Here is a 20,006-nt window from a genome sequence, read left to right as displayed (position 1 = left end):
TCCTCCGGGTACTCCGGTTTCCTCCCACACTCCAAAGACACGCAGGTAGGTTAATTGGCTTCTGTCCAAAACTGGCCCTAGTATATGAATGGGGACCTTGGATTGTGGGCTCCTTGAGGGTAGGGACCAATGTGAGTGCACAATGTACAGGAATAGGGACAATTGTAGACACTCACTCAGGTTGGACTGGTGTCTTTATTCAACCTTACTAACTATATGTAACTATGTAACTAAGTCACCACAAATTCCTCTGGTTGGATGTTATAACGTCACCCATGTTTCCTGTCATTCTTGGTATTCTGTGGTTAAGGGCACATACCCTGTACATTAACTGGCTTACAGGTGATGTCAATTTTTCATCCAACTACTGCCAGATGCATTGTCTTCTAGAAAACACTGTCAACATCTCTCCCTTCCTGAGTCTACATTCAGACCTGGACACCGTAAAGTTAGTTCCTGCTGCCTATCATGAATATGTAGACATGTTTAACAAGAAGGGTGCAGACACTCTTCCTCCTCATAGGACATATGACTGCCCTATTGAATTTTTACTAGGGGCTGAGATCCCATTTGGCGAAATCTACCCTCTTTCCGAGCCTGAACTATATTGCCTATATCGACAAAAGTCTTGAAAAACTGTTTCCGGCCATCCACATCACCAGCGGTTGCCGGTATTTTCTTTCTAGAAAAAAAGTATCATTCATTAAGGGCTTGTGTAGACTAATGGGACCTTAACAGAGTCACAATCAAGATTCGGTATCCCCTTCCTCTGATCCCTGAACTCTTTCAGAGATTGCGGGGGGCACGAATATTTTCCAAACTTGACTTAAGAGGTGCATATAACCTAGTTCAGAATCAGGGAAGGGGATGAATGGAAGACGGCCTTCCAAACATGCTTTGGCCATTTTAAATATTTGGTCATGCCATTTGGGCTTTATAATACCCCAGCCACATTTCAGCACCTAGTAAATTATGTTTTTTGGCACTTTCTTGACTTGTTTGTCATTGTTTATTTAGACAATATTCTTATATTCTCCAAATCTGTTGAATCACATCAAATTCATGTAAAGAAGGTACTGGGCTGATTCCAGGAACACTGTCTTTATGCAAAGGCTGAAACTTGTGACTTTGAAAAGCAAACCATACACTTTCTGGGACTTATCATCTCGGCCAATGGTAGCTCCATGGACCCACAGAAAGTTAAGTTCATTCTGGAATGGCCTGCCCCTACAGACAGAAAAGCTGTTCAGAGGTTTGTGGGATTTGCTAATTTTTATAGGAAATTTATCAGGAACTTTTCAGATATTATCACTCCTATCACACAATTAACCAAGCAGCACATTCCCTTCCGCTGGACACCAGAAGCCCAAGAAGCCTTTGAACAATTAAAAGCTTTATTTACTGCAGCCCCCATCTTGAAGCATCCTGATCTATCCTTGACCTATGTATTGGAGGTAAATGCTTCTGAAAATGCAGTCGGAGCTATATTGTCCCAATGTCAGTGTCCTAAATCGTTAGTCCATCCTGTAGCCTTATTTTCCAAGAAGTTGAATCCCTCCGAGAGGAATTATGATGTGGGAGACCGAGAGTTGCTAGCTATCAAAACTGCACTTGAAGAATGCCGTTACCTCTTGGAAGGAGCTTTGCACCCGATCCTCATCTTCCTCATCACAAAAACTTGAGGACGGCCAAACAACTAAGGCCTTGATAAGCAAGGCACTTTTCTTTTCTCGTTTTATGTTCCACATCACCTACCATCCTGGTTCAAAGAATGGCAAGCCGAATGCCTTGTCCTGCATGTTTAATGACCCTGTAAAATCCTTGGAACCTGATACCGTTCTCCCAGCTAAGAATTTTTTACTCCTTCAAGCTGACCTGATGTCACAAATAAGGGAAGATGTGGCAAACCAACCACCTTTCCAGGACTTGGCTCTTCAATTAAGGTATGGCCTTTACTTTCATGAAGAGCAGATCGTTGTCCCTGAACAGTTCAGAGTCACCATTCTGAGACGCTGCCATGATTGTCCCCTAGCAGGGCATTTTGGAATCTACAAGACTGCCAATTTGATCTTCCGTACCTTTTGTTGGCCATATTTAATGCAGGACTGCAAGAAATAAGTTAAATCTTGTATCACATGCTTTCAAAATAAAACAGAGAGAACCAGAACTTGGGAACTCATGGAGCCTCTCCCCTTACCTAAGAAACAATGGAGCATGGTCTCCATGGATTTCATCATAGAGCTTCCCCCATCTGAGGACTTCACCACCATTTTTTTTGTAGTAGATTGTCTGACCAAGATGGCTCATTTCGTACCCTTACAAGGAACTCCTTCGGCCACGGAGACTGCCTCAGCCTTCATCAAGGAAATTGTTAAACTACATGGTATTCCTGATAGCATTATCTCTGACTGGGGGTACAATTCACCTCTAGATTTTGGAGGGCCTTATGTGAAGCACTAAAGATTGAACTCCACCTCTCCTCAACTTAGCGCCCACAAACAAATGGACAGACTTAAAGAACCAACCAAACCCTCGAACAGTACTTACAGTGTTTTTCCTCCTTTGCTCAAGATGATTGGCTATCTCTCTTCCCACTTGCAAAATTCTCATACAACAATTTCTTCCACTCAGCAACCAAGCAATCACCCTTTTTTGCTAATTACGGGTATCACCCCTCTTTTTTGCCAGAATTATCTGTTGAATCTCCAGTAACTTGCTGTACAAGACCGATTAACCACTTAAGCCCTGGACCGTTTGGCTGGTCAAAGACCAAAGGACTTTTTACAATTTGGCACTGTGCTGCTTTAACTGGTAATTGCGCGGTCATGCAATGTTGTACCCAAATGAAATTTGTGTCCTTTTTTCCCACAAATAGAGATTCTTTTAAAAGTATTTGATTGCCCCTGTGATTTTTATTTTTTGCGATATAAACGGAAAAAGACAGAAAATTTTATATATATTTTATATATATATAACATATATATTTTCTACTTTTTGTTATAAGAAAAATCCAATAAACTCAATTTTAGCCATACATTTAGGCCAAAATGTATTCAGCCACTTGTCTTTGGTAAAAAGTCAATAAGCGTATATTTATTGGTTTGTGCAAAAGTTATAGCATCTACAAACTAGGGTACATTGAAAATTAAAAAATTTTCCCCAAGTGATTGAAAAAAAGTTGTCACTAAATTATATATTGCTCATACATGCCATGGTTATATGTGGAATTGAACCTCAAAATACATTTTTCTGCTTCTCCTGAGTATGGGGATACCACATGTGTGGGACTTTTTGGTAGCCTAGCAGTGTACGGTGCCCAGAAAAACAAGCACTGCCTTCAGGATTTCTAAGGGCATACATGCCAAGATAGCAAAAAAAAACCAAATAACCCCATTTTGTAAAGTAGACACCCCAAGCTATTTGCTGAGAGGCATTGTGAGTATTTTGCAGCTATCATTCGTTTTTGAAAAAAAAAATTTTTTTTCTTTTTTAAAATGTCAAAAATTTGTGACAAAAAAGCAAGGTCTGCAAAATACACAACATACCTCTCAGCAAATAGCTTGGGGTGTCTACTTTCCAAAATGGGATCATTTGGGTCATTTGTGATAGGTAATGAGGAGTGAAAACAAAAATTTACACCCTTCGAAATCCTGAAGGCGGTGCTTGGATTTTGGGGTCCCGTACACGTACACGGCTAGGCTCCTAAAAAGTCTCACACATGTGGTATCCCCGTACTCAGGAGAAGCAACAGAATGTATTTTGGGTTGTAATTTCACATATGCCCATGGCATTTTTGAGCAATATATAATTTAGTGATAACAAAAACTTTTTTTTTTCCCACAACTATAAAATATTCCATGGACTCGACATGCCTCTCAGCAAATAACTTTGGGTGTCTACTTTCCAAAATGGGGTAATTTGGGGGGTGAGGGTTTAACTACTTGCAGACCGGACCATTTTGCTGGTCAAAGACCAGACCACTTTTTGCGATTCGGCACTGCGTCGCTTTAACTGACAATTGCGCGGTCGTGCGACGTGGCTCCCAAACAAAATTGACGTCCTTTTTTTCCCACAAATAGAGCTTTCTTTTGGTGGTATTTGATCACCCCTGCGGTTTTTATTTTTTGCGCTATAAACAAAAATAGAGCGACAATTTTGAAAAAAACGCATTATTTTTTACTTTTTGTTATAATAAATATCCCCCAAAAATATATAAAAAAATATTTTTTTCCCTCAGTTTAGGCTGATACGTATTCTTCTACATATTTTTGGTAAAAAAAATCACAATAAGCGATTATTGATTGGTTTGCGCAAAAGTTATAGCGTTTACAAAATAGGGATAGTTTTATAGCATTTTTATTAATAATTTTTTATTATTATTTTTTTACTAGTAATGGCGGCGATCTGCGATTTTTATTGTGACTGCGACATTGTGGGGGACCCATCGGACATTTTTGACACATTTTTGGGACCATTGTCATTTATACAGTAATCACTGCTATATAACTGCAGTGATTCCTGTGTAAATGACACTGGCAGTGAAAGGGTTAACCAGTGGGTGGCAGTGTAGGGGTTAAGTGTTCCTAGGGCTGTGTTACTAACTGTGGGGGGGTTGGGCTTTCATTTAGTGTACACTGATCTCTGCTCCAATCACATGGAGCAGAGATCAGCGTCACTAGTTGCTAGGCAGAATGGAGAAATGTTGTTTATACAGCATTTCCTCTATTTGGCTGCTCCGTGAGACGATCGCGGGGATGCCCGCGGCGATCGAGTCCGCGGGTCCCGCGACCGGACTCACGGGGGTCCCGACCAGCGCGGGAGCGCGCCGCCGGCGGCTCGCTCCTGATGGCAGGGCGGCATCGAATATTGGACGTACCTGTACGCCAATATGCCTGCCCGTGCCATTCTGTCGACGTACATCGCTGGTCGGGAAGTGGTTAAACTGTCCTGGCATTTTATGCACAACATTTAGAAGCTTATGTCACACATCACTCACTCTTCTAACCACTTGAAGACAAAGCCCTTTCTGGCAGTTTTTCTTTACATGAAAAAATATTTTTTTTGCAAGAAAATTACTTTGAACCCCCAAGCATTATATATTTTTTTTAAAGCAAAGGCCCTACAGATTAAAATGGTGGTTGTTGCAATTTTTTTTTTCACACAGAATTTGCGCAACAATTTTTCAAACGCATTATTTAAAAAAAAAACATACTTTTTACAATTTGAATGCACTAAAACACACTATATTGTCCAAATGTTTGATGAAATAAAAAATATGATCTTATGCCGAGTACATGGATACCAAACACGACATGCTTTAAAATTGCGCACAAACGTGCTTTTTTTCATGCAGCCTGGACGTGGGCTGAATGAAAAAAAAGAGATTGATTGAGATCGGGGGGTAGAATACCACCATTCCGCGTTTTCTGTAGACATGACATCTTATTTGGGGTGTTCTTTGGGTAGAGGTACGAGGGAGCCAGGGAGGCCATTTGGAAAATGCCTCTAATGCAGCCAGCTCACTGCATTTGGGTTGGGAAGGTGGGCCATAGTACTGTCTGGAAACAGAAGGGCTGTGACAGTCTCTTCCTGAAATTTAAGGAAGGATCCAGTATGTCCTGAAGCTTTGTATAGCACAAAAGCTTTCAGCAGAGCCAATTGAAATAAATATACAGACACCTTTTTTATACCAGTGTCTGGCCTTGCGGGCAATTAGGTACAGCACCAACAACTGGTCATTGAGGTTTCTCCACAACACCAGTCACCGTAGAAATTTGGACTGTCGTATCTGCATTAAGGGAGGGCGGAACGAAAACATTTCGGGAATCCCTCCACTTCACTGCTAACAAATTATTAGACCCCTTTCACACCAGGGCGTTTTGCAGGCGCTATAGCGTTAGAAATAGCGCCTGCAAAACGCCCTAAAGAAGCTGCACCATTGTGTGTAGTGTGAAAGCCCCGAGGGCTTTCACACTACAGCGGTGCGCTGGCAGGATGTCAGAAAAAAGTCCTGCCAGCAGCTTCTTTGGAGCGGTGAAGGAGTGGTGTGTTTACCGCTCCTCCACCGCTGCTGCCCATTGAAATCAATGGGGCAGCGCTGTAATGCCGCCGGCAAAACGCCGCTATTGCGGCGTATTGCCGGCGGTTTTAACCCTTTCGCGGCCGCTAGCGGGGGGTAAAAGCGCCCCGCTAGTGGCCGAAATGCGCCGCAAATCCGCTGCAAATCCGGCAGAAAAAACGCTGCTAAAAATAGCGGCGTTTTACCGCCGACGCAAGGTGCGGTGTGGTGTGAAAGGGGTCTTACACTTTAAGCCTGCTCTCTTCCCCTGTCTAAGTTGGGTTTCTACAAGCTGTTGGGGGAAGCACTGGCGATTAGATCGCAGCATGGTGCCACATGCACCAATTCCATAATCAAAAATGTGACTAAAAAGTGGAACGCTTGTGTAATAATTGTGCACATGCAAGTGGTACCCCTTTCCAAATAAGGGTGACGCCAAGTCCCACACAATCTTACCCGTGCTCCCTATGTAGTCTAGGCAGTTCTCTGGCTCTATGTGACTATCTTTTCCCTCGTAAAACATAAAACTATAGGTATAGCCTGTTGCCATGTCACAGAGCTTATAAATTTTGACCCCATATCTGGCATGCTTGCTGGGAAGATACCGTTTGATAGACAAGTGGCCAGAAAACGTAATCAGGGACTCATCAACACAAATAACTTGATCGGGAGTAAACAAGGCTGAATTTTTTAGAGCCAATTAAATCCAGAGTCATCCCGAGAATGACAGAGTTCATTATCATTAAAGTTCATGACCACAAGATCTGCTCGTATAGTGTCCTGGTCATGGAGGCAGAGAACACGGGCATATGGTGAATTGGGTCAGTGGACCAATATGACCACAATTCACTCTTTTTAGTTATGCCAATGAGGAGTGATAGGCCCAGGAAGGTCTTAAATTTGGAGACCGTAATAGGTTTCCAATCTCTGGCAAGGGTCAACTGGGGATTAGCGGAGTTGAATTGACCAGCATACAAATTGCTTTGTCCACAATAGATATATAAAGATCTTCCATAAAAACAACAAATAAAAATCAAGTGACGTAAAATCAACTGTTTCCACCTGAATTCCGGGTTGGCCAGTGAATGGGGGAAGTACGGGTGCTGCAGAAGTGGTCGGCTCCCAATTAGGATTGGCGAATGCAGCAGGAAAGGCACTATGGGCTTGACGGGCCTGTCTTTGTCTTCTTCTTGGTGGCAGCAGGACACTGCTCATGCTAAGCACCTCGTAAGCTTGAACTGCACTTATGAGACTCGCCACGTCACCAATTGTTACTGCAGTGCTGGATGTACGACCAGGATGTACTAGGCCGCTGGTGCTTGCCAGTTTACCAGAAGGATGAGCGACACTAGTACTGGCTCTCTGCTCCATACGAGAGCCCTGCGATTCTTGCACCTCAACGACAGCAGAAGAACAGGGTTTGGTATGCCTGACCTTGGCAGAGACCACGACATCATCAGAGCTAGCTGTCAGGGTTCCGCTGCTGTCTTCCGGTTCATATTCTGAGCCTGAATCTGACAGATCAGTGACTTCCTCTTCACTATCTCTCATGCTCAGAAACATATAGGCCTCTTCACTACTGTACCTTTAATTTGACATTTTGGTCTCTAAATTTACTGGTACAGTAGTGAGACACAGAAAAAAAAAACATCTGCATGTCAGGGACTGCTTCAAATGCTACAAAAAAAAAACTGTTAGGCCGCGTACACACGCGGGGACTGTTCGCCCAACTTTGTCCGCTGAACAGTGTTTCGGCAAACAGTCCGCTCGTGTGTGGGCTTTCAGCGGACAGTTTCAGCGAACAGTCCGCTGAACAAGGTTTTTCGGAAATTCCGAAAAACTGTCCGCTGAAACAAAGTTTCAGCGAACAGTCCCCTCGTGTGTAGGCTTGTTCGTCAAACTAAGTTCCGCGCATGCTCAGAAAGGATTTACTCGCCGAAAGTTATAATGCAGTGTATAGGACGTCGTATTTTTCGTCCCGTCGTACGTGCCGTTCACGTCATCGCGCACGGTTTCAGCAAACTGTTCGTTCGTCGTGTGTGGCCATGTCCGTCCATGCTAATTTTGAGCGGACTGTTTGCCGAAACTGTTTGACGGACAAAGTTGGGCGAACAGTCCCCGCGTGTGTACGCGGCCTTAGCGTTCACAGGGATCAGGCCTAACTCTGCGAACGCTGCAGTTATGTGCGTTGTGTTTTGCAAGTGACAGTGATTGATTGATACTCCACTTGGGAGGGCTGGGCTGGGCGGAGGGGCTAAACGCAGGTGCTATCTGGGCTGCTCCTGCTAACACTGCCTTTTTGGGAACCCTAAACTGCTGGGGAGGCTAGTATAGATCTCTTAAGATCAGCTATTGATCCATTCAGAAACTATACTACTAAGGGAGGTGTATGGTGCGTGCGGGGGTGTTAGCGCTACTGGCACTAATCTGACACTGCCTGGGGCAACACAGACCCAATCTGACATTAAAACCCGCCTGGTGATTAGGGGGTTAAACCTTTATTTAGGTAAAATACAACTGGTGCCCTGACGCTATAAAAAAATAAACTAGCTAACCAGCATCACACGTGGTTAAACCTTTATCAGGGGAGGTTAGGGGGTCCCTAGATCTATCTGGGCCTACACTAAGTAGCCTAACGCTGATTTTGGTCACTAATGACACCAGCACAGTGATCAAAAAAAATATGAACTGGTTGACACAGTGACAGGGGGTGAAGGGGTTAACTGGGGGTAATTGGGAGTGATCGGGGGGTGGCAAGTGTACCTGCATGAACTGGTGTCAGTATGGTGTTGGTACTTACTCTGAAATGTCTTCTCTCCTCTCTCTGAAACCAAAAGACTTCCACGAGGAGAGATGACATCACTTTCCCTGCTGTTTTTACACTTACACATGCAGGGGAAAGATCTCATTCGCCAGGGGCGATCACCAGGTCCAGGTCAGATACCATTGGCCTTGGCCTGGGGATGGATTCATTCTGGATCGAACCCGATCTTTGCTCATGCCCCCCCCCCCCCAGTGGCGACGCACGACGCATATAGCTATGACCCTTTGTGCAGCCAGGCCAACCTGCAGCGGCTGGTCCAGAACCAGTTAAATCATTTTTTTTATGCTTATGTCCTACTGTACTGAGATTTGGTAGACAGGAGTGACAGTGGATAGATACTATTTACATCTATATGCTGTGCATTGTATATTCTACATCTAGATGGGATTTTGTTTTTTATTACATGTGAATCAACTGTCTTTTTTATGGTATGGTCACTGTGCAACCTGACCTTATGTCCCATTATGCTACCATATTTGTCTCTCCTTTTTGTATTGTAATTCCTGTTTAAAACTCCATAAAATACATTAAAAATGGGATGAAATGCATGGAAATTAGTATTTGCAGTACACCTTCTAGGTACTTTATGTCACTATATAGCTTGGTGTCATCTGCAAACACAGATGACCTTGGTGTACACAACACAACAACCTTAAACCATGAAGACCATGATTATGATGACTATCATTAGTCACTAATTGAATAAGGTCCTTAATTCAGTTTTCTTTCCATTTACAAAGGTCAATAGACCTTAACTTACACGTTAGTTGTCTGTGGAGATTTATGTCAAATGCTTTAACAATGTCTAAGTATTCTTTATCAGCAGCCATTTCTTTGCCTACATTTTTGCTTATTTCCTTGTAAAAAAGCAAATAGATTTATTTGACAACTTTGGTCTGCTATTAATCCAATTTAGCCAGTGCTTTCACTTAGTGATGAGCAGAACTCTCCTAGGTTCAGTTCAAACAGAGTTTGGCAAATCAATAATAGCCATTTTCTTGAGTATTGGGCTAGGGATTGTTAAATACATGGCATGGGGGAAGCTGAACACTGACTTGAGAGACAATTAAAGGAGAAGTACAGCCAAAGCCTGTTTGCCTGTATTTCTCCTGTGGATCACAGGACTGCAATTTGTTCTGCACTTCTAAGCCCTACACACGGTCAGAGAATCCGTCGGAATGTGTCATATCGGACCTTGTTGTCGGATAATCCGACTGTGTGTGGTATGCATCGGACTGATTCCGTCGGACCCAATTTTCCAACTTGTTGGAAATATTTCCCGACCAACTGGGCTGATCGGACATACTCCGATCATGTGTAGAGAATTTTGATCGGACCAAGTGCCACGCATGCTCAGATCAAATTCCCATTCCTATCAATGTAGTCCCATCGTAACGAAATTTCATCATCACGTTCTGAAAGATCGGATTTTTCGACAACTTTGTTCGACCGTGTGTATGCAACAGTTTCGGACAAGATCCGACGGACAAAATCCGACGGGCAAAATCCGACGGATTTGGTTGTCGAAATCTCTGACCATGTGTACAGGGGCTAAGACCCATTTTCAGCACAGTGGCCTGAAGCCTGCTGTTGGCTGACATCACAGAGCCAATCCAGACTCGAGCATGATCGCAGCAATGGAGTTAAGATCCATCCATATGCATGGACCTGCACCAGGCTCATCCTCTCAGTGAGATTCCATATGTTTGTTAGGTATTAAGATGGTCATATATTGTTATAGTAATTAGTTTGTATTAATTGGATAAAGTGTATATGTGTTGTTCTGACAACTATGATGTTGTGTGAAGGGGCAAAAAAAAAAAAGGAATGTGAAGGGTATGAGATGAGTGGATGTGTTATGTGAGGATAGATGGGGAAGAGGAATGGAGTGAGTGCAAACTGAAATAAACAAGGAGGCAAGAACATGTGAGGTGTGAGAGGTGAAGGGGTGCTGGAACCTACAGAGTATGAAGTGAGAAAGGTGTATGACATGCTGAAAAAAAGAAAATTATGAAGAACATGTAAAAGAAAAAGCTGATGAGGATGTGTATGAGGGGAGGAAAGGGCCAAAAAGACAGTCCAAGTATGCAGGAGTAAAAGTGATCTAGTGAGCCGCACAACCCATAAATATAGTCTGACAGCATAAGCCTAAGGCTCGGTTCACACAGGATGCGGCACGACGCGGCACGACGCGGCACGACTTGCAGCGCCGCAACCTGCCGAGACCTCAGCGGCGACTTGCAAAATGACTTCTGTATAGAAGTCAATGCAAGTCACCCGAAGTCATGCCAAAAGTAGTACAGGAACCTTTTTTCTAAGTCGGAGCGACTTGAGTCGCTCCTCTTAGAACAGTTCCGTAGTACAGAACGGGGGCGATTTGTCAGGTCGCGGCGCGGCAAGTCGTATCGCGTCTGGTGTGAACCGAGCCTTAGTGTACATATAAATTCTATAAAACATCAATTGACTAAGATGGAGTGCATGGCCTCAATATATAAGGAGCCAGAGACTCAATAAACAGAAGCAAAGAAGGCAATATTAAGGTATATTTTAAAGACAGGGGGTGAAGGGGTTAACTGGGGTAATCGGGGGTGATTGGGGGGTGGCAAGTGTACCTACGTGAACTGGTGTCAGTATAGTGTTGGTGCACTTACTCTGAAATGTCTTCTCTCCTCTCTCTGAAACCAAAAGACTTCCACAAGGAGAGATGACATCACTTCCCCTGCTGTTTTTACACTTACACATGCAGGGGAAGGATCTCATTCACCAGGGGCGATCACCAGGTCCAGGGCAGATACCATTGGCCTGGGCCTGGGGATTGATTTGTTCTGGATCGAATCCGATGGTCACGCGCACCCTATGGCGACGCATATAGCTATGACCCTTCGTGCAGCCAGGCCAACCTGCTGCAGTATAATTGCAGCGGCTGTTCCGGAACCGGTTAAATCATTTTGTTTTTTTTTATGCTTATGCTTATGTCCTACTGTACTGAGATTTGGTAGACAGGAGTGACAGTGGATAGATACTATTTACATCTATACGCTGTGCATTGTATATTGTACATCTAGATGGGATTTTGTTTTTTGTTACATATGAATCAACTGTCTGTTTTATGGTATGGTCATTCTGCAACCTGACCATAAACAGAAGCAAAGATGCAATATTAAGGTATATTTTAAAGATGGTAACCTGAAAAGGCAAATTGGGAATCAATCGTAATTGATTCCCAGACCTGTGGGCTGTAAGCATCTCAAGTGATCGGATCCAGGCAAACTAAGACACCTACTCAGGATAAGGTTGTGCAGTATTAGCGTATATTTTATATTGTGAGACTATAGCACAACAGTGATTTTATATGTACTAGTACCTCTACTTGCACTTTAGGACTATGTCTCCTCGTTAGAGGACTTCAAAGGGAGGTAATAAAGGCACCAAGGCATCACCGCCTACGTCTAGGGGTTCTAAAAATGCCTGTAGGTTACCATTCAACCTTGCAAGACTGGAGCTAGCCTCAACAGGATGAGTCAGTGCCCTTGTCAGGTTTTGCAGCCTCTCCTAATATAGCAGTCCCTGTATATGTCACGGAAGACTCATTAACCACTTGGGATCCGCGCTATTGCAAAATGACGGCAACAGCGCGGACCCACATTTCCGGGACTACGTCTATTGACGTGGTCCCGGTTACGAGCGGCCTGCGCGCCCCCTGAGGGGCGCGCGCGGCGCGCTCTGTGATCGGCGAGTCCGTGAGACTCGCCTGATCACCGATCCGTGTAAGGGGTCGATCCCGACCCCTTATCACGTGATCAGCTGTCAGCCAATGACAGCTGATCATGTGATAAAACGGAGCCGGCAATCGGCTAGTATTCCTCCTCGCGCTGACAGCGCGAGGAGAAAAAAAAAAAGCCGATCGCCGGCGGCCGTGTTCGGGACATCAGTCCCGATCACGGCCAGCAATTCAAACGGACACCTGCCCCCTGCCAGTGCCCACCTGCCACCCGCAGTGCCATCCTGAAATAAAGTAAGTGCCCCCCTGTCAGTGCCACCCAGCAGTGCCCATAGTGCCCACAGTGCCACCCAGCAGTGCCCACAGTGCCACCCAGCAGTGCCCACAGTGCCACCCACAGTGCCACCCAGCAGTGCCACCCACAGTGCCACCCAAAATCTGCCTCAAAGGTGCTGCACCCCAGTGCCGCCCATCAGTGCCCAGCAGTGCCGCCCATCAGTGCCCAGCAGTGCCGCCCATCAGTGCCCAGCAGTGCCACCTATCAGAGCCACCTATCAGTGCCACCTATCAGTGCCCATCAGTCCCATCTATCTGTGGTACCTATCAGTGCCCATCCGTGCCACCCATCCGTGCCACTTATCCGTGCCACCCATCCGTGCCATCTTATCTGTGCCCATCTTTGCCCATCAGTGCCGCCTTATCTGTGCCCATCGGTGCCGCCTTATCTGTGCCTATTAGTGCCGCCTTAACTATGCCTATCAGTGCCCACCAGTGCAGCCTATCAGTGCCCACCAATGCAGCCCATCAGTGCCCACCAATGCAGCCCATCAGTGCCCACCAATGCAGCCTATCAGTGCCGCCTAATCAGCGCACTTCAATGAAGGAGAAAAATGACCCGTTTGCAAAATTTTATAACAAACTATTAAAACATGATTTTTTTTTTTTCTTTTTTTGCATCTTTTTTTGTTTGTTTAGCAAAAAATAAAACTCCGAGCTGTAACTAAATACCACCAAAAGAAAGCTCTATTTGTGGGAAAAAAATGATAAAAATTTCATTTGGGTACAGTGTTGTATGACCGCGTAATTGTCACTCAAAGTGCATCAGCGCTGAAAGCTGAAAATTGGTCTGGGACTGAGGGGGGTTTAAGTGCCCAGTAAGCAAGTGGTTAAAGAATGCTTTGGAGGGTTTGGAAGGAAGGATAACTAGCTTTGTCACAATTTCCTTAAAAGATAGCAGGAAAAGGGGTAGATCCCCTCCCTCTGCGCTAGCTTCTCTCTTAGATGATTCTTCTGACAAAGAGGAGAGATCTCTATCTGGGGATAGGGATCAAGAGCAGTCGGATGAATCGGAGGAAGAGGAGAAGTCTTCTTCTACCTCTCCTGCCCTCAGGAAGAAGGTTCAGTACTATACTGAATTGGTGTGTGCCATATTCAGATTGCCCCCTGCTGAGGCTGCCTCAAGCTCTGTTTCCTCCCTAGGAGCCCGAAAATCCCCTCAGGCTGCATATAGCTTTCCAATTCATCCTTTGATGGATGAATTGTTGTATGAGGACTGGTGCATCCTGATAAACTGCCCCCCCCCCCCTCCTAAAAGGTTTTCTATGCTTTATCCTCTGGATGAAGGTTTCACCAAGGAATGGGGAATTTCAGTCGTTGATGAGGCCGTTTCTTGTGTGAATAACAGCCTGACCTGTCCTCTGGACAATGCTCAGGGATTCAAAGATCCAACTGATAAGAAACTGGAATCTTTACTGAAAGCCTCCTTTTCAATGACTGGCGCTGTTGTCCAACCTACAGTCGCAGCAGTTGGCATGTGCCAGTTCCTCTAGGAACAAGTTAAGCAGATGCTTAGTAAGAGCGGGAGAGATAGGTCGCGCTATGGAACTATTGAACACAGTTCTGGTAAGAGCGGCCTCTATTTCAATTTCAACCCAATATGGGTGAAACAATAAAGTGAAATGGAACGGGGGGGGGGGGGGGAATAGACTTGGCGCTATACCATTTGAAATTCAAATAATTATAATATGCATACATTTTCCAGCGTGCTGGTAAATAATAAAAAATAAAATAAAAATCTGTATGATACCAAATGGTAATCTATACAAATTTTTTCTTAAATATATATATGCACTTATCAATAGATGTCTTCAAACCATAACAGTCATTAAACCATAAAAATCATAAAACAATGAGCCATAGATCAATTAGTGTAACATGTAGTTCCTAAATTACAATATTAAAGTGCCAGTGAACGGATAGTGCCGGTATCAAAATACACAAAAAAACAATCACTAAAAATGTAAAAAATGAACAAGTAAAAGTAAAAAGCAATAATGTAAAAATAGAAATAAAAATAAAAATTAATAAACAATAAGTAAAATAGAAAAAAAATAAAATAAAAATAACCTTCCAATTATCTGTTTTACATATCAAATATTAATTGGTGCAACTGTGATTAAAAGTCCGTGAGTGAATAGTATAAAATGGATGAAGTAGAAAAAATGCAGAAAAAATGCAAAATTTATGATGAATGTGTTTTTATAATTAAGTCCCAGTCACATAGATTCTCTATATATACAGGAGTAATGTCCAACCTTCTTTCGGCACCAAACATCGTTATTAATGCAGGCGCATTGAACAATCTCCTGCTTAGTCTAATATGTTTTGTATCACGCTAATAGAGGGCATTCCCTCAACTAAAATGGCGGCGGTTCTTCCGCGCATGCGCGTTGGCACATTACACCCTATATAAAGAAAAAGGTGTATGCAGATGGCCGCTCCAGATGACGTCTTTGATGACGAAACGCGTAGGAGGTGGCCAGACAGCATACACCTCTAACTCACACGGCGAGGCAGCCGAACGGGACCTTTCCTTCTTTTAAAGAAATCAAGCAGCACAAACAAACGAGTCTGCAGTCAATGAATGTTTGTGAGTAATTTTGTTTATTTGAATAAAAAATTGAAATTTTAAAACGTACTACACCATGGATATGCCTCTTCCTCATTGCATATAATCGAGCACGGTATACAAACGGAGGAACGAGGGACTCCCAGAGGCAAGCCAGAGAGCAACACAGTGGCTGATACTGTGAAGGCTGATCCACCCCGGACGGGGTTATACCTCTGGTGAGAGCAATTGCATAAGTGGTCACTGAGCACCGGGAGCAACAGTTGAAGTCACCCCCTCTCCCCCCTTCCCTCCACCCCCACTTATAGAAGATATCCCACCATTTTTGTCACTAATTTTTTCCACTATTTTTGTCACTAATTTTTTCCACCATTTTCTTCACTTTTTTCAATTTTTTTCAATTTTTATCACAACCTTTATATTCATCATTAATTTTGCATTTTTTCTGCATTCTACTTCTACTTCTACTTCATCCATTTTATACTATTCACTCATGGACTTTTAATCACAGTTGCACAAATGAATATTTGATATGTAAAACAGATAATTGGAAGGTTATTTTTATTTTATTTTTTTTCTATTTTATTTTTTATTTCTATTTTTACATTATTGCTTTTTACTTTTACTTGTTCATTTTTTACATTTTTAGTGATTGTTTTTTTATGTATTTTGATACCGGCACTATCCGTTCACTGGCACTTTGCACTTTAATATTGTAATTTAGGAACTACATGTTACACTAATTGATCTATGGCTCATTGTTTTATGATTTTTATGGTTTAATGACTGTTATGGTTTGAAGACATCTATTGATAAGTGCATATATATATTTAAGAAAAAATTAGTATAGATTACCATTTGGTATCATACAGATTTTTATTTTATTTTTTATTATTTACCAGCACACTGGAAAATGTATGCATATTATAATTATTTGAATTTCAAATGGTATAGCGCTAAGCAGATGCTTAGCCTCTTTCCCAGTGAAGAAACGGAGACCTTCCTAAGGTTCTGTGTTTTACAATTGATGCCATTTTGGACTCTGTTCAGCAGGCATCACATCTGTCCCTCCTGCTGGTACACATGCACAGGTCCCTTTGGTTTAGGCACTGGACAGCTGAAATCTCAAGCAAGACATATTTAACCGGGTTCCCGTTTAAAAGGGAATGCCTATTTGGAGATAAGCTGGATGATTACATCCATAAAATAACCGGTGGTAAGTCCACAGTTTTACCAGTTAAAAAGTGTAAACGTCCCTCTTTTAAACATTCTCTTTCTCCTGCCCCTGGAGCCTCAAACTCCAGGCAGTAGCAACGGTTTCCCCACTCTAGTACTAGAGGAAAGGCCCAAGAGCAAAAGAAGTTTTGGGGTCACAAATCTGGTATACAGAGCCCCAAATCCTCCTTATGAAGTGGCGACCCCACTCGGCTGAGTGGGTGGAAGGCTGCTGCAGTTTGCATAGCCCTGGCAGGAAGAGATTCAGGACAGATGGGTAACCTCCACGGTGTCTCTGGGCTACAAGCTGGAGTTCCAAGCTTGTAGCCTTCTCGCTTCCTAAAGTCAAGGGTTCCCAAAAATCCGGTAAAAAGAAGGCCTCTTTTTCAGGCCTTAGATCATCTGTTATCCCAAGGAGTGATAATAGAAATAAGACCGGAAGAGCCGAGCTCAGGGTTCACTCAAACCACTTTATGGTTACAAAACCTAATGGGGATGTCAGACCCATCCTGGATCTAGAAGACCTGAATCAATTTCTGCACATCCGTTCTTTCTGCATGCAGCCAATCCATTCAGTAATCTCCACCCTTCAAGGCGGAGAAATCATGGCATCAATGGACATCAAAGATGCATATTTTCATGTGCCAATCTTTCCGCTCACCAAAGATATCTAAGGTTTGCAGTAGATCTGCGCTACTTTCACTTTGTGGTCCTGCATTTCGATCTCGCTACTGCTCCTCGAGTGTTCACAAAGTTATTAGCCCCTCCTTTGGCAATCCTAAGAGCCCAGGGCATAACGGTGACAGCTTATCTAGATGATTTTCTACTCATAGAGCAATCCATAGCACCCCTGATCCATAGTGTGCTCAGCACCATGGAATACTTGGAACACCTAGGTTGGTGGGCCCTCAACCTAGAAAAATCCTCATTGCAACCTCTGAAAAAGGTTGGAATACCTGGGCATGATCATAGACACTGCTCAAAGCAAGAGCAAAGGCCGAAACCATAAAAATTCTGGTCCGGCAAGTCATAGCAAAAAGGAATTCCTCCATTTGGCTATGTATGGAGCTACTAGGAAAAATGGTTGCCTCTTTCGAGGCCATTCCTTTTGCCTGGTTTTATTCAAGGCCTTTAAAAGAGATATCCTCTCGGCCTGGAATAAAAGGGTTCAAGCCTTAGATCTTACAATGTGCCTATCCCCAGGGGGTACGCCAAAGCCCTAATTGGTGGCTACAGACCGAAAATCTCCTTAAAGGAATATCCTTTCCCCCACTAATGTGGAAAATCATAAGCACAGATGCCAGCCTAACAGGCTGGGGAGAAGTACTCGAAGAAGCATGCACCCAGGGAAGATGGTTTGTAGCCATGAAGCTCTTGCACATCAACATTCTGGAGATTCGGGCAGTTTATCTAGCCCTCAGATACTGGTCTTTCAGACTACAGGGTCATCCTGTCCGGATACAATCCGACAATGCCACAGCAGTGGCTTATATCAATCCTCAAGGAGGCACCAGAAGTCTGAATGCCCAAAGAGAGGTGAATCGCATTGTTGTGTGGGCAGAGAGGAATATTCCTTGCTATCTGCGGTCTATATTCCGGGGGGGGGGGGGATTTCTTTCTAAGCCGCCAGCAATTGTGTCCAGGAGAATAGTCTCTACACCCCAACATATTTCAGATCATATGTCAAAAGTGGGGTACCCCGGATTTAGACTTGTTCACCTCCAGATTCAACAGGAAGCTGGACAGCTTTGTGTCAAGAACAAAAGATTTGCTTGCTCAAGGATCAATTACCTTAACAGAGCCATGGGATCAGTACAATCTGATCTTTGCATTTCCTCCAATTCCACTACTTCCATGGTTCCTTTGGAGAGTCAAAAGGGAAGCAAAGTCAGTCATTCTTGGGGCTCCAACTTGGCCCAGATTACCCTGGTATGCAGAGATCGTGAAGATGGCAGTAGGGAAGCCTTGGGTTCTTCCGCTATGCCCAGACCTACTCTCACAAGATCCAATATTCCATCCTGCCTTACAAAGTCTGAATTTGACAGTTTGGTTGCTGAGACCCACATTATAAGATATTGAATATATTTAATTGATTTAAATATTAATTTTATTTTTTTATTAGTTTAGTACTGGGTATTTCGCGCAGCTCTTAATCTGTTTTTTTTTTCCCTGGTCTATGTGTGTGTATCCCACTTGAGCTGCAGCCTATAGATTTATTTAGGTTTACATCTATATTAATTTATCTATTTAATTTAATATTTATTTTTGGTGGGAGCAGTTTATCCTTTCCTATATCCTCTGCTAGGAGGGTATCGGAGATAGCAGCTCTTTCTTGTAAAAAGTGATATTTGATTTTTCACATAGACAGGGTGGTGCTGCGTCCTCATCCGACCTTTTTACCCAAGGTAGTTTCAAGATTCCATTTGAATCAAGATGTGGTCCTACCATCCTTTTTTCCAGATCCGCAGTCAGCGAAAGAAGAATCATTACACACTATGGATGTTGTAAGTGCAGTCAGCATCTATCTGCAGGCGACCGCTCAGATACGAAAAACTGATTGTTTATTTATCCTGCCAGAGGGCCCTAAAAAGGGCCAGGTAGTGTCAAAGTCCATTATTTCTAGATGGATTTGACAAGTAATTTTTCAGGCTTATGGTATAAAGGGAAAGACTCCTCCTTTTCAAGTTAAAGTGCACTCTACTAGGGCTTTTAGTGCCTCTTGGGCGGTGCATCACCAGGCCTCCAGAGCTGAGATCTGCAAGGCTGCGACTTGGTCTTCAGTCCATACATTCACTAGATTTTATCAGATGGATGTAAGAGGGCAAGAGGATCCCGCCTTCGGGTGCATTTTATTGCAGGCTGCAGTTTAGTTCCTCTAGTCCATCTGCAGTCTATATTTTCTGACCTGTGATTCCCTCCCCTCACTTGGGCATTGCTTTGAGACGTCCCACTAAGTAATGAAGGCTCTGTGTCCCGTGATGTATGAACAAGAAAATAGGATTTTTAATACCGCTTACCTGTAAAATCTTTTTCTTGGGAATACATCACGGGACACAGAGCTCCCGCTCCTCTACAGGTTTTATGTGGAGACTTATTGCTTTGCTACAAAACTGAGGTGCTCCCCATAAGGGAGGGGTTATATAGAGGAGGAATTCTCCTTACTTAGGGTCAACCAGTGTCCAATCACCACAGGTGACTAACCCACTAAGTAATGAAGGCTCTGTGTCCCATGATGTATTCCCAAGCAAAGGATTTTACAGGTAAGCTGTATTAAAAAATC

General features: G+C 43.5%; 1 protein-coding gene across 1 annotated transcript in view; it reads left to right on the top strand.

Annotated features, from left to right (window-relative positions):
• The window catches only part of LOC143987588 (proton-coupled folate transporter-like), a 627,892-nt gene that overhangs the window by 273,745 nt on the left and 334,141 nt on the right, over positions 1-20,006 (top strand). The gene's annotated exons all lie outside the window — the stretch shown is intronic.

The sequence above is a fragment of the Lithobates pipiens genome, unplaced genomic scaffold (genome assembly GCF_037356315.1).
Source record: "Lithobates pipiens isolate NorthernLeopardFrog02 unplaced genomic scaffold, aLitPip1_a1.2 Scaffold_18, whole genome shotgun sequence".
NCBI classification, from domain to species: domain Eukaryota; kingdom Metazoa; phylum Chordata; class Amphibia; order Anura; family Ranidae; genus Lithobates; species Lithobates pipiens.
Note: the sequence above shows the minus strand (reverse complement) of the source record. Positions and strands in the feature narration are given on the sequence as shown.